Genomic DNA, 14543 nt, shown 5'->3' with positions numbered 1-14543 from the left:
GCTGGTGGGAATGGAGAATGGTACAGCTACTTTGGAAAATAGACAGTTTCTTCTAAAGTTAAATATTCAGTTATCATAAGATCCAGCAATAACACTCCTAAATACTGACCCAAGGGGAATGAAAACATATGTTTACAAAATATTTGTACCCAAATGTTCATAGAAGCTTTATTCATAATAGCCCCAAACTGGAAATAATCCAGATGTCCATCAACAAATGAATGGATAACATTTCGAGAAATTCATACCACAGAATACTACTCAACAGTAAAAATGAAGAAATTACTGATTCATACACCATGGCTGAGTCTCAAAGACATTATCTTGGGTAAAAGAAACCAGATGTCAAAGAGTAAATATTGTCTGATTCAATTTATATGAGACTCTAGAGCAGGTAAAACTTATCTTTACTGACAGCGGTTGCTTAGGGTCAACTCTTTGGGGGAAGGATAAGCTTGGGAAATTTGAAGAAGGATATGTGGGAACTTTTTGAAGTGATGAAAATGTTTTATATCATTACTGATGGTGATAATTACACACGTGTGTGTGTATGTATGTGTTAAAAACACATTGAGCTATATACTTAAAATGGGTGTACTTTATTATATGTAAATCATACATTTATAAAATTAGTTGAAAAAGACCTCCCCAGTTAATTCTGTTGTGCAGCCAAGGTTGAGGACCACTGGTCTAAGGCAATTGGGAGCCATTCAGTGATTTGTGATTTAGAAAGATAACAGAGGCATCAGTGTGTAAGATGAATCAGAGTTACAAAATTAGAAGATTATTACAACAATGTGGGGTGATTAGGATTAAAGTTTTTTTTTTTTTTTTTTTTTTCGCCTTCACTGTGCAGCTTGCAGAATCTTAGTTCCCCAGCCAGGGACTGAACCTAGGCCCATGGCAGTGAAAGCACCAGGTCCTAACCAGCGGACTGCCAGGGAATTCCCAGGAATAAAGTTTTATCAGTGACAGTGGGTAAAGAGAGAAGCAATAATTGGTAGAGATATTAGGACCAGAGCCAGTGGGTGCTGAAGTCTTACATGGGGAATATATGAAAGAAGGAGGAATACAGAATGACATTCAGGGTTTTGGTTAGGTGATTTGGCAAATCGTGCCTCCTATAAATTATTGAGTTGAAAGGGAGAAGCAGACTTGAAAAGACAGAAACAAGTTTGTTGTGGACATTTTGTGGTTTCGTTTTGCTTTATTTCCTTCCAGTTTTATTGAGCTATAACTGACATACAGCACTATATAAGTTTAAGGGGTACAGCATAATGATTTGACTTACATACATCATGAAATGTTTACCCCAGTAGGTTGAGTGAACATCCATCAAATGGTAGAGATACAAAATATAATAAAAGAGATCATTTAGGAGATCATCAACTTAAAATAATCCTGTATATTTATAGGTTGCTGTATATAAACCTCATGGGAACCAACACTCTGCAATAGATACACACACACACACACAAAGAGAAAGGACTCCAAACATAACACTAAGCATAGTCATCAAATCACAAGGGAAGAGAGGGTTATGACATTTTGAATTCAAAATTTATGTGGGACACTAGAGGGAACATACATCACAGAGCAATTGCAAATATGGGTCTAGATGTTAGGAAGGAAGAGAATCTTGGTTTGGAGATACAGGTGTGGTGACGACTGGCCACGAGCGATAGCAGGGTAGATGAGGCCTCCTGGGGCCGTGTGACATGCGATAAGATGTGAGCACTGAGAATACTCAGAAAAACCAGCACTGAAGGGCTCAGTGGGGAAAGGATAACATTCAGACTGGACCTAGGGAACAGTCAGAGAGGGAGGGTGAAGGCGAGAGACTGGACAAGCCAGCGACACGGCGGTTTCAAGCAGGAGACCAACGGTGTCGTTTCCTATGGATAATCAAGATTAGGATTCCCTGGTGGGCTAGTGGTTAGGACTCAGCGTTTTCACTGCCGTGGGCCTGGGTTCAATCCCTGGTCGGGGAACTAAGATCCCACAAGCCTCGCGTATGGCAAAAAAAAAAAAAAAAAAAAAATTAGGACTGGAATGTGTCCACTGGATTAAGAGAAGAGATTGCTGTACCAAGTTTACTATGAATTTCATAGAGAGGAAAATCCACATTTTAGCAGTTTGAGAATGACAGGACAGTAAAGCTGTGTTTTCAATGTACTTAAAGTCAGAGGTGTGCAGGACATGGCTTATCCTGGCTCGGGAGAGCCTGTGGTTAAATTTTCAGGAATTTTACAGGTAGATGTGAAACACAGCCATTATTAAAAATGGAGGGGAAGGGGGAAGGATAAATTCGGAGTACAGGATTAACAGATACACACTACCATATACATAGATCAGCAACAGGAATTTACTGTAGAGCATAGGGAACTGTATTCACTATCTTGTAATTACCTACAATGGAAAAGAATTTTTAAAAAAGGATATAGCTATATACATATGTATATGTATGACCGAATCACTTTGCTGTACACCTGAAACTAACACAATATTGTAAATCAACTACACTTCAATAAAAAAGTTAAAAAAAATTAAGTTACATAAACTTGCAATGAAATCATATTAAAAACCAATGTAATAAATACTAAAAATCATTTCCAAATTATTTAAATACATTTTATAATTATCTATGCCATACATTTTATTATCTATTACCTATTCTAAATATATTTTATTATCATCTATACAGCTGTTGTATCTACATGGTGGAAATACCATGTAATGGCACGCTATGGTACACCTCTTCCCAGCTCCGCATTCAGTGACACCATGTTGGTAGCTTGAAATTCACCATGGTGGGAGTATTCACAACTCAGAAATTGGCAAATGCCACACTTAAGACCTTGATTTATTATTTTGTTCATTGTCTACTCTGAATTGAAGAATGTGGTGGAGAAAATGTTTACAAGGCAGTTAAGACTTAAAAGTGTACTGTGTCTGTAGCTGCTATACTGGGAATAGCAAAAGGGAAAAAAAAGGGGCATTCTTTCAGTATTTGAAAATGACTGACTGATACAGGAAGGAAGTAGCTGCTCGTGTCATGTCATTGAGTTACTATGTATATTGTGTTGTTTCACTCGCAACTTGAATCAAAGTATCAACCGACATTGGTGACGTTCATGACAGGCAGTCCCTCTCTTTTTAGCTTGTGATGGAAGCTGTAGGACCTCTTCCCATTCTTCTCCAAAGAAATGATCCCAAGTACCTCACTTCCCCTCCATTTCTTACTATTTTATATTCTCAAAGTGATTGAGGGGGTTCGAGAATCATGGAACTTAATTCATTCTAAAGTTTCTTACCATTTACCATAAGCTACAAATCAGTCTTTTTTATTTATTGAGTTATTTATTTTTGGCTGCGTTGGGTCTTTGTTGCTGCGCGCGGGCTTTCTCTAGTTGCAGCGAGCGGGGGCTACTCTTTGTTGTGGTGCGCCGGCTTCTCACTGCAGTGGCTTCTCTTGCTGTGGAGCACGGGCTTCAGTAGTTGCGGCATGCGGGCTCAGTAGTTGTGACTCACGGGCTCTAGAGCGCAGGCTCAGTAGTTGTGGTGCACGGGCTTAGTTGCTCCATGGCTTGTGGGATCTTCCCGGACCAGGGCTCGAACCCGTGTCCCCTGCATTGGCAGGTGGATTCTTAACAGCTGTGCCACCAGGGAAGTCCCCAGAGTCATTTTTAATTCCTCTTTTTCCTTTAACCTCACAGTTTATTGTTTACCAAATCTTTTGATTTCTCCTCCAAAATATCTCTTCTTCACCCTCATTGCACTGACATGGTACAAATTCTTTTTCTTTTAATTGAAATAAAATTGCAATAGATTTAAAGTGTACAGTGTGATGATTTGATATATGTAAACCTTGTGAAAGGATTCGCCCCGTCTGGTTCCTTAACATACCCATCACCTCACATATTTCTTTTTTTTCTGGTGAGAACAGTTAACTTCTACTCTCTTAGAGTAGAACTTCAAGTCTCAAATTTCAATTATGCAACACAGTCAACTACAGTCATCATATTTTACATTAGATCCTCAGACCTTATCTTATAATTGAAAGTCTGCAAGTAGACCTCTTACCGGGAAAAGACTGGGAGATGGGCATTTCTGTCTGCTCCCTCTGCACTGAGCCCTGGGGTGACAGCCAGTTAGGAGCTGTTTCTTTGTTTGCTACCGTCTGATAGGTCCTACTAATGCAAGCCCCACTGGCCACCAGAGCCAGGCAATCAAGGGGTGCATCTCCTGGGTTGCATCTGCAAAAGCCAGGCATCAGACGTGCGTACAGGCTCCTTCCAGGGAGAACACTGTGACTTGGAGGCAGACCTAGGGAGTGGGTGGAGATGCCCTTACCAGACTCCCCAGTCTCCATGGGGGGCAGCAGGTGGCCCCAGGCATGTGCTAAATTAGGGGCCTGACCCTCAGGCTGCAGACTTTAAGGAATGCAAAGAGACCTCTTTTAGGTAAAAACTAGGAGGTGCGCATTTCTGTCTGCTGCTTCCGCGCTTAGCACTGGGGGGCAGCCATGAGGTGTCCTCACAAGCCCATTAACAACTCTTTATTTGCTTTAGCTTTGTAGGTTTCACGGAAACCTACAAACCTAAGCCCTGTTGGCTTTTAGAGCTAGGTGTTTTGGGGGCCTATCCCTTAGGTGGAAGTTTTAAAAGCTAGGGCACTAGATATTGGGTTGAAACCCCTTGCTCCCCAGGGAGAAGCTGGGAGTTGTGAGTTCCCTGCTGACTGTATGTCACTGCACCGGAGGTGGGGTTTATGATGAAAGTTTCAACCTTTCCTACCCGTTTTGATGTGGATTTTTTTCTCATTTGCCTGATGTGGAGGAGTTGTCCAGCTAGTTTTTGCATTTCTTTCAGAGGGAATTGTTCTGTGTGGAGCTGCAGATTTGAGGTGTCCATAGGAGGAGGTGAATTCAGGAACCTCCTATGTTGCCGTCTTGGACTGGAACTCTTCGTGGGTTTATTTGTAGAATTTCCTGAATTTCTGAAATTCTGAATTTCAGAAATTTCTGAAATTTCTGAATTTCTGAAATTCCTCACCTCTTCACCCATTAGATCTCTCTTTTCCTGTAGATTCTTTAGCGTATTTCTTTTATTTATTTAAGAATCCCTGACTGCTGATTCTAACATCTGGTCATTGCAGGGCCTGTTTATAATAACTGCTTTTTAACTTTTTAGAAATTTCGGGTCACATTTTCTTGCTTCTTTGCATAGCTAATATTTTTTATTTGTATATTGAATATTGTAGAGGATACATTATAGGAGCTCTGAATTCTTTCATCTTTCTCTGAGAAGTGATGTTTTTTTGTTGTAGGCAGTAAGTCCTAAGACATAGCCATTAGCTGTAAATGTGGCCCTTTATGGTATCGTGACTCTTCTGGTACTCAGTGGAAAACGCAAAGTATTTACCAATTCCCTCTCATTTGGCATGACTCGAACTCCAGACGCTGCCTCTCAAGAAGGGAAAGATGCTGAAATCTCTGCCCAGCTCGTTTAGGCTCTACCTTCTGCTGCTTTCTGCTCTGTATCTTGGACTCTCATCTTAGGTCTGCACAGTTAGGGAGTTAGTCAAGGATTTGAGAGGAGTTTTGCACAGATTTGGGGACCCCTTCCTTTGGCTACCTCTTTGCTAGTATTCCTCCTCTTTAATTCCCAGCCCCGAACTCTGACCTCTGAATCCTTGGCCCGATGAACCTGTCCCTTTCTACTTGAGCTCCATTTTCTGTGTGCAACACAGTTAGTGCAGCCGTTAGATGAGTAGTCAGTAAATTTAGATCAACGCAGCCTGCTTCCCCTCTTTTAAGGCTGAGATCGCCTGTGACATCTGCCTGTGTTTGGTCATGCTTGTGTCCAGAAATTCTAAGTATTATTAGGAGGAGATCAGTCTGATACAACCTATTCTGTCACTGCTGGAAATGGAACCTCAGTTTGCTAATATTGTTTGGAAATTTGCATTTATGTTCATGAATGATATTAGCCTATAATGTTTCTTTCCTGTAATGTCCTTGTTAAATTTGGAGATCAAATTTATTCTGACCTCACTGAGCATATGGAGAAGTATTCCCACTTTTTAAAATTCCATGGAGGAGTTTCTCCTACGTTGGTGGTTTTTTCTTCTTTAAATTTGAGTAGAATTTATTAGTTAAGGCATTTGGGGTTAGACTTTTCTTTATGGAAAGTTTTCAAATTACAGATCACAGAGCTGTCTCCCCAGTCCTGGGCCTCAGTTTCCCTTGCTGTGTAGACAGGTACCATGAGATCCTCCGGACTTGTCTCTCTGGACCTCTCACCATCTACAGAGTTGTAAATTCACTTCCCAGACTTACTCTTAGCCCAGGATCCAATCTTTTCAACTAAATGTATTCAGGAAGCCTTCAACTCTGTAGAAACATAAAAAGATTTTTTCTGAACGCCACAATGACTTTATGCAAAGCAGATGCTGCCAGCCTCTTCGACTTAACCTCACCCTCCCCTCTCCTCAAGAATGTCAGGAAGGTGCACATCGAAGCTCTAAGTGTATGTCTGTTATGTTTCCTTCAGTTTATTGTAAAGGCCTCTATTTTTCTGTCGTTCGATTTGCTTCTCTTTTCTGTTCCCAAAGTTGAGCATCTTCTAAAAAGTATCTCCAAAAAGCATGACTGGACACTTAGATATTCTGGAATCTAAATGTTTGTGGTTGACATAAAAGAATACGGAAGTAAAGTCACCTCTACGGGTTTTGCTGATGGGAGATTTTGGGCTCAGATGGTCCCGGATCAGCATGATGACATCACTGATCACCTTGGAGACGACTGTGGTAGGTGAGGCTGGTGGCCCTCTGATAGTAACTCCTGATCATATCATTGCTTCTCCTCTGCTTTTTATGTTTATATGTATAATTGATGCTTGAACAACATGGGGGCTGGGGCGCCGACCCTCCGCATAGTCGAAAACCTGCCAGAAGTTTACAGTCAGCTCTCTGTATCTGTGGTTCTGAATCTGAGCACCAACCGTAGACTGTGTAGTACTGTAGTACATATTTACTGAAAGAAATGCACGTCCAGGTTCAGTCCTGGGCAGTTCAAGCTGTGTTGTTCAAGGGTCAACTGTATTCTCTTTATTTACCAGCTGTTTCTTTTTTTTCCCCCAGCTGTTCCTTTTAAAGACAAATATTAGATCTACCTATAGAAGTAAGAACCTTTTATTTTATTATAATCTTGAGTATTAGATAATCTAAGTTCTTATGACTATGTGTAAGATAAAATACCCATTGATATGGGGGTTCTTCTATATGTACAATTAGCATATGTGTACGCATCAGTCAGGAAAGGCACTCTCCTGGTGACAAAGTGTCCACATGTCTCAGTGATGCTTACAGACCACGGGGTGACAATGAGTCAATGGGGACGGTCTCTGTCTCATGTTAGCTTCGCTCAGAGACCCAGACTGATGCCACCTCCACCCTCTGGGACAATCTCTGCTGTCACACAGGGGGAAGGACATTTGGAAAATCATGCTCAGGTCTTAAAGCTTTTGACTGGACCTGGCACGTGATGCTCCCATTCGTGTGTCCTTGGCCAAAGCGAATCCGGAGGCCCTGCCTGACTGTCCAGGACTTGGGGGATGCAGGAGAGCTGGAGATGTGATCACACGAATGACTATTTCAGTGTGATTCACAAGTTAAGAGCAGGGGAGCACCCAAGGCTTTCCTGCACTGGTTCTAAAGCACTGGTCCTGGGAGTAAACAGTCCCTTTCATCTCATTCTGAAATTGTAACAGAGATACCGTACAGTGGCCTGGTAAGTGTAACTAAGAAAATGCAGTAGTGTAACAATCACTACACGATTCCCCAAAAGCTGTTCTTTTTATGTCTAAAGCCACCGAGGTCTTCCCTCTGTCGTCGCAGTAAGAGAAGTTAGACCTGTTCTCAGATAGTGGCTTCAGAATTATGTGAACAGAGCGTCCCTCTCATACACGGGCTCTGCTTTTCACAGGCATTTCCCTCTTCATGCTTCCTTCCTCGTTCTCAGCTCTGTCATATGTTACTGTCTTTGTTTGTTAGTGAAGTATTTAGACAGGGAAACATCACCCGGTAGAGCAAGGACAAAAATAAAGAGTAACAGCCACCAAAATTGCAGCAGTGAAGTTCTGTTCACCTGCGCCTAAAAATAGAGCCGTTGAGTAAATGCACAGAACTTAGCAGCTCCGCGGAGGCTAGGCAGGGAGCGTTCAGTAAAGGACTAGATTCCAGTATGACCTGATGACACATCCAGGAGGACGGGGTGCAGGTCTGAGACCTTGGCCTTGTCCAGGGATGGTCCTCACTCCTGTTGACCAGTCTTGGGCACTTTGGCAGCCCATAGGCAGCCTACCTACCGCAGAACCTCCTCCGTGGGCCCTCGGGAGGCCACACAGGTGTTGGGAGACTGACGCCCCTGAACTCGTGGGAAACAACACCAGCTCTGGGGTGGCCAGAGGCCCTGCACCTCTGTCAGCCAGCTACACACATGTCACTGCTTCCTGCGCTTACCTTGCTGGGAGACACCGACCTCCAGCTCTGCTTTTGTCTCTTTTCAACCACTGCTGTACTGCTGACTCAGAGGTGTGTGAGCTTTATGAATTTACGCAGGCCTCCAGTGAAGGGCCGCGGTGCTACTCCTGAAACACTGGGTTTCTACATTCAGCTGTGCCTTCAGACTCTGGGTCTGTGTCTCGCAGGCTCCTGCCCCCCTCAGCCCCCCAAATCACCCAGGACACAGAATTCAGCTTCTTTACTGTTTTCCGCAAGAGGTCGACCAATCTTCTTTGCTGAAGACTTGGAGGGTCCGGGTCGGGGCTCAGCATCTTTGACTGCTCAAAGCGAACTCTCCTTATTTCTTTTTTTTTTTTCTCCCTATTATTTTATTTTATTTTTGGCCACACTGTGTGGCATGCGGGATCTTAGTTCCCCAACCAGGGTTTGAACCCGTGCCCCCTGCATTGAGAGCACGCAGTCTTAACCACTGGGCTGCCAGGGAAGTCCCGAACTCTCCTTATTTCACATGTGTTTTCTGTGGCCTCTGTTCTACCATGTTGCCCTGTCCCCAGGGTGAGGGGACAATTTCTCCCTCTCCAGTTCCCAAATGCAAACTTTATCCCCGTCCTTTATCAATCAGAACAAACATTTTAAAAAACAATTATTGCTGATCAGTCCCTTGCAGTTTATCTGCCACTCCAAGTTAATATCAAGCCACCTCTGTTAAACAAGTTCCCTGACAAGAACTCTGGTGAACACAGTCAGCTAAATAAGATTCGTGTGTTTTGGATCATTCAGGGATCATTTGAGATGACTTCCTGACTGTTCTTGGCTTTACGAGATGTTTCTTGGCCTGCAAATGAAATGCTCCTGCCTTAAAAAAACACAACAGCCCAAAAAACACCGCAAAACAAAAAAGCACGTGTACTGTGAAAAATGTCCATCAGAGGGCGCACCAGCCCACAGACTTGAGCTGTAACGAGATTCCGGCGCCAGCTTCCTCTCAATCTTTGTTGAACAAAAGAAGGTGGAATTCTGAGGGATACAAGTGTTACATAAGATATACATTAAGAGAAGGTTAAATACATTATTGTGGTTATTTTTTATGTAGAATATAAAGCTGAGTTTAGGAAAAGAAAGAGAGAGAATTGCTGATGTGAAATTTGCTGCAGTTGTTTCCAAAGGGCCTGATGCAGGATATGCAGAGCAGGGGTGCGTGGGCAGGTGAAGGCTTTTGGCTCATGCTGTGGCCCCCAATTTTGTCTCCATGTGTATTATTATTATAACTGATACTACTACCACTACAGTTTTGGGCAGAGGAGTTTAATTACCTGCTAGACCATCCAGATGGGAAAACACGGTGAAGGAATGGAAAAAAGGGTCGTAAACTTAGAAGCAAGGCAGACACTTGTGGACCAGTTTAGGTTTAGACATTCATCAGATTGGACTATTTTTTTTTATCATTTAACATAAAACTTTTTACCACAAGAACAAAGCAGTGTATTAAAACTGACTTCCGGAATTGTGCAAATTATTTTTTAAACACAGAATTTCCCCTACATTTCTTTAACCGTCCATTAGGGGAGAGGGCAAATTTACCCGATACCAAAATTTCATGTTAGAACTTAGTTTATACTTATATTACAGAGTGCCCTAAATTGATACCCTTCTCTAAGCCCCAGGTTTGTATCTTCCCTTTAAAATGTGTAAGTATCTTTTAATTAAACTGTCATTCTCAAAGAACTTCCGGAAAAACAATTATGACTTAAACACCTATAACTTCATCTTCCTTTCTGTTATAATGTAGCGCTTATCGTCTAACCCACAGGGGTCTATCACGTGAGTAAGGCTGAGTCTCTCGTTTCCTCCGAGTACCTGACTGCAACGCCTGAGGTACCAGCTGCTGTTCTTCATTCATTACTCCTTGTTTGGGAAGATTCTCACACAATCATTTTGCAGCCCACGGTCTGACCAGCTTCCAGTGCCTGAGATTGTCATGCGCTGATTCTCTCGAAGGTATTCTTCAAATATACCCTTTCTTCACGTTCACTGTGTGCTTAACGTTTTCTTGAAAGTCACACACTTTTCTCTGTTGAACATGCTGGTGCCTCTGCACAGGTCTGATGGCTTTCCTCATTCTTGAGTGTACGAAGGTTTCCTGCACTGTCACACGAGTGTGAAGGGGGGGCCTTGTTTTCCTCGGTGGTCCTCCAAGTGTTCACTCGCAGGGTGTTTTCTTTCTTTCTTTTTTTTTTTTCCTATTTATTTATTTATAAAATTGGAGTACAGCTGATTTACAGTGCTGTGACAGGGCGCTTTCTGAACTGCTGCTGGGGGTGTAGACCAATCGGCTCAGGCCTGGGCGGTGCTGAGTCATAGCTGAGTCCCATGGACTTTCCATCTTGAAACTGCAATCTTGGTTCACCTCGAGGGAAGGGAGCTTCCTCCTCCACAGCCCCAGCTCCGGGCCGGGGGGAGTCCAGCTGTCAGTCATCCAGGCTGCTTTTCTCAGCATCCCACCTTCCCCGGAGCACAGAGAGCTGGGGAGCAGCCTGGCCAGGCGCCATCCCATCCCAGTGGGGGGGCACTCGGTGGGCACCCGTGTACATCAGTGTCGCAGGGCTGCCATGACAAATGACTGCTAATTGAGTGGCTTACGATCACAGAAGTGTATTCTCATGGTTCTGGAGCCCGGAAATCAAGGTGTCCCCAGGGTTGTTCCTTCCGGCGGCCCGGAGGGAGAATCCACTCCCCGCCTCTCTCCCAGCTTCCGGCAGTGGCCCTCCGTCCTCTCTGTCCCTTGCCTTGTAGCTGCATCACTCCAGTCCCTGCCTTTGTACTCACCTCACCTTCTTCCCGGTGTAGCTGTGTCCTCTCCTTTTCTGTCTCTTCTAAGGATTCTCTCACTGGATTGTGGGACCACCTCATCCAGGACGATCTTATCTTGAAGCTCACATTAATTACATCTGTCAAGACCCTTATTACAAATAAAGTCACATTCTGAGGTTCAGGGTGGACATGAATTCAGGGGGGACATTATTCAACCCAGTACACCACATATATCATTCTGCCTACCTGGGGCTGACATGCCCTCTTAGAGGCATCCAAACCACTTTGAGGATGATTGCTCTAACAGGCCCACACTCCTTTGCAAATTTGAGATTATTTAGATTGTGAAATACTTGTTATGGAAATGTTTAAGTTGGAAATCCATTCATGTCACCAAAGAAATTTTATCATTACACTTATCAATGAAAGAAAAGAAAAAGACATTAACATTGAAAACAGACTTTCATTTATGTGAAAATTTGTGCATAGTTGTAAAGCAATAAAAATTTTATTGCATATTAGTGCAAATAGGTTTTTTATCAGTGGTGGTCATCAAGAATTAGCTTCAATCATTTTTAAAGGTCTTGATCAGAGATTGCATGTAGACATTTCAAGTATGAAGTCATGTATTAAAAAATTGTATTACCAGGAAAAAACTTAGAAGTACATTAAATTTTTGAAAATACTTTTGGAAGCTTAAATTTAGTATTTAATGTCATTCCAAATACTGTATAGATTTTATAATAATTTTGTACTATAAAGAAGACATCATGATTTTTTTTTACCAACTTCCACGTAGATGCTTCTAAATCCTCTCTAGTTTGTCTCAGAGTATAGGACAGTTTTTTTGCTATGTGAGTCATAACTTAAAAAAGATGTAACACATCGCCTTGAGAACTTTAAGAAAATGCATGTACTTGTTCATGTGTATACATATATAACATACATTTAGCATATATATTTATAAAATTATATTTATGTAAAACCATACATTAATATATTTTGTATTATAAACATTTATAAAAGTCTACATGTTTACACAAGTGGAATGATAGTACACATATAATGCAAAAACTGGCCCTTTTTCTTTAAACAGAAAATTTAGTTACCTTTTCTTTTCTTTAAATTTAGTTTTTATACAGCAAGTTTTTATTAGTCATCCATTTTATAAACGTCAGTGTGTACATGTCAATCCCAATCTCCCAATTTATCCCACCACCACCTCCGCCACTTCGCCCCTTGGTGTCCATACGTTTGTTCTCTACGTCTGTGTCTCAATTTCTGCCCTGCAAACCGGTTCATCTGTACCATTTTCTATGTTCCACATATATGTGTTAATATACGATATTTGTTTTTCTCTTTCTGACTTACTTCACTCTGTATGACAGTCTCTAGATGCATCCACGTCTCTACAAATGACCCAATTGCGTTCCTTTTTATGGCTGAGTAATATTCCATTGTGTATATGTACCACATCTTTTTTTTGGGGGGTGGTATGCGGGCCTCTCACTGTTTGAGAAGGATGGGTGTTAGCTCTTCTCTAAGTGTTTGATAGAATTCACCTGTGAGGCAATCTGGTCCTGGACTTTTGTTTGTTGGAAGATTTTTAATCACAGTTTCAATTTCAGTGCTTGTGATTGGTCTGTTCATATTTTCTATTTCTTCCTGGTTCAGTCTTGGAAGGTTATACCTTTCTAAGAATTTGTCCATTTCTTCCAGGTTGACCATTTTATTGGCATATAGTTGCTTGTGGTAATCTCTCATGATCTTTTGTATTTCTGCAGTGTCAGTTGCTACTTCTCCTTTTTCATTTCTGATTCTATTGATTTGAGTTTCTTCCATTTTTTTCTTGATGAGTCTGGCTAATGGTTTATCAATTTTCTTTATCTTCTCAAAGAACCAGCTTTTAGTTTTATTGATCTTTGCTATCATTTCCTTCATTTCTTTTTCATTTTTTTCTGATCTGATCTTTATGATTTCTTTCCTTCTGCTAACTTTGGGTTTTGTTTGTTCTTCTTTCTCTAGTTCCTTTAGGTGTAACGTTAGATTGTTTATTTGATTTTTTTTTTTTTTGTTTCTTGAGGTAGGTTTGTATAGCTATAAACTTCCCTCTTAGAACTGCTTTTGCTGCATCCCATAGGTTTTGGATTGTTGTGTTTTCATTGTCATTTGTCTCTAGATATTTTATATTTCCTCTTTGATTTCTTCAGTGATCTCTTGGTTATTTAGTAATGTATTGTTTAGCCTCCATGTGTTTGTGCTTTTTACTTTTTTTTCCCTGTAATTGATTTCTAATCTCATAGCGTTGTGGTCAGAAATGATGCTTGGTTTGATTTCAGTTTTCTTAAATTTACTGAGCCTTGATTTGTGACTCAAGATGTGATCTATCCTGGCGAATGTTCCATGCACACTTGAGAAGAAAGTGTAATCTGCGGTTTTTGGATGGAATGTCCTATAAATATCAATTAAATTTATCTGGTCTATTGTGTCATTTAAAGCTTGTGTTTCCTGATTAATTTTCTGTTTAGATGATCTGTCCATTGGTGTAAGTGAGGTGTTAAAGTCCCCCACTATTATTGTGTTACTGTCGATTTCCTCTTTTAGAGCTGTTAGCAGTTGCCTTATGTATTGAGGTGCTCCTATGTTGGATGCATATATATTTATAATTGTTATATCTTCTTCTTGGATTGATCCCTTGATCATTATGTAGTGTCCTTCCTTGTCACTTGTAACATTCTTTATTTTAAAGTCTATTTTATCTGAGATGAGTATTGCTACTCCAGCTTTCTTTCATTTTCCATTTGCATGGAATATCTTTTTCCACCCCCTCACTTTCAGTCTGTATGTGTCCCTAGGTCTGAAGTGAGTCTCTTGTAGACAGCATATACATGGGTGTTGTTTCTGTATCCATTCAGCAAGCCTGTGTCTTTTGGTTGGAGCATTTAATCCATTCACGTTTATGGTAATTTTCGATATGTATGTTCCTATGACCATTTTCTTAATTGTTTTGGGTTTGCTTTTGTAGGTCCTGTTCTTCTCTTGTGTTTCCCACTTAGAGAAGTTCCTTTAGCATTTGTTGTAGAGCTGGTTTGGTGGTGCTGAATTCTCTTAGCTTTTGCTTGTCTGTAAAGCTTTTGATTTCTCCATCGAATCTGAATGAGGTCCTTGCCGGGTAGAGTAATCTTGGTTGTAGGTTCATCCTTTTC

This window comes from Mesoplodon densirostris, chromosome 13 (assembly GCF_025265405.1).
Source record: "Mesoplodon densirostris isolate mMesDen1 chromosome 13, mMesDen1 primary haplotype, whole genome shotgun sequence".
Lineage (NCBI taxonomy): Eukaryota > Metazoa > Chordata > Mammalia > Artiodactyla > Ziphiidae > Mesoplodon > Mesoplodon densirostris.
The sequence above is the reverse complement of the archived record's forward strand: the minus strand, read 5'-3'. Positions refer to the sequence as shown.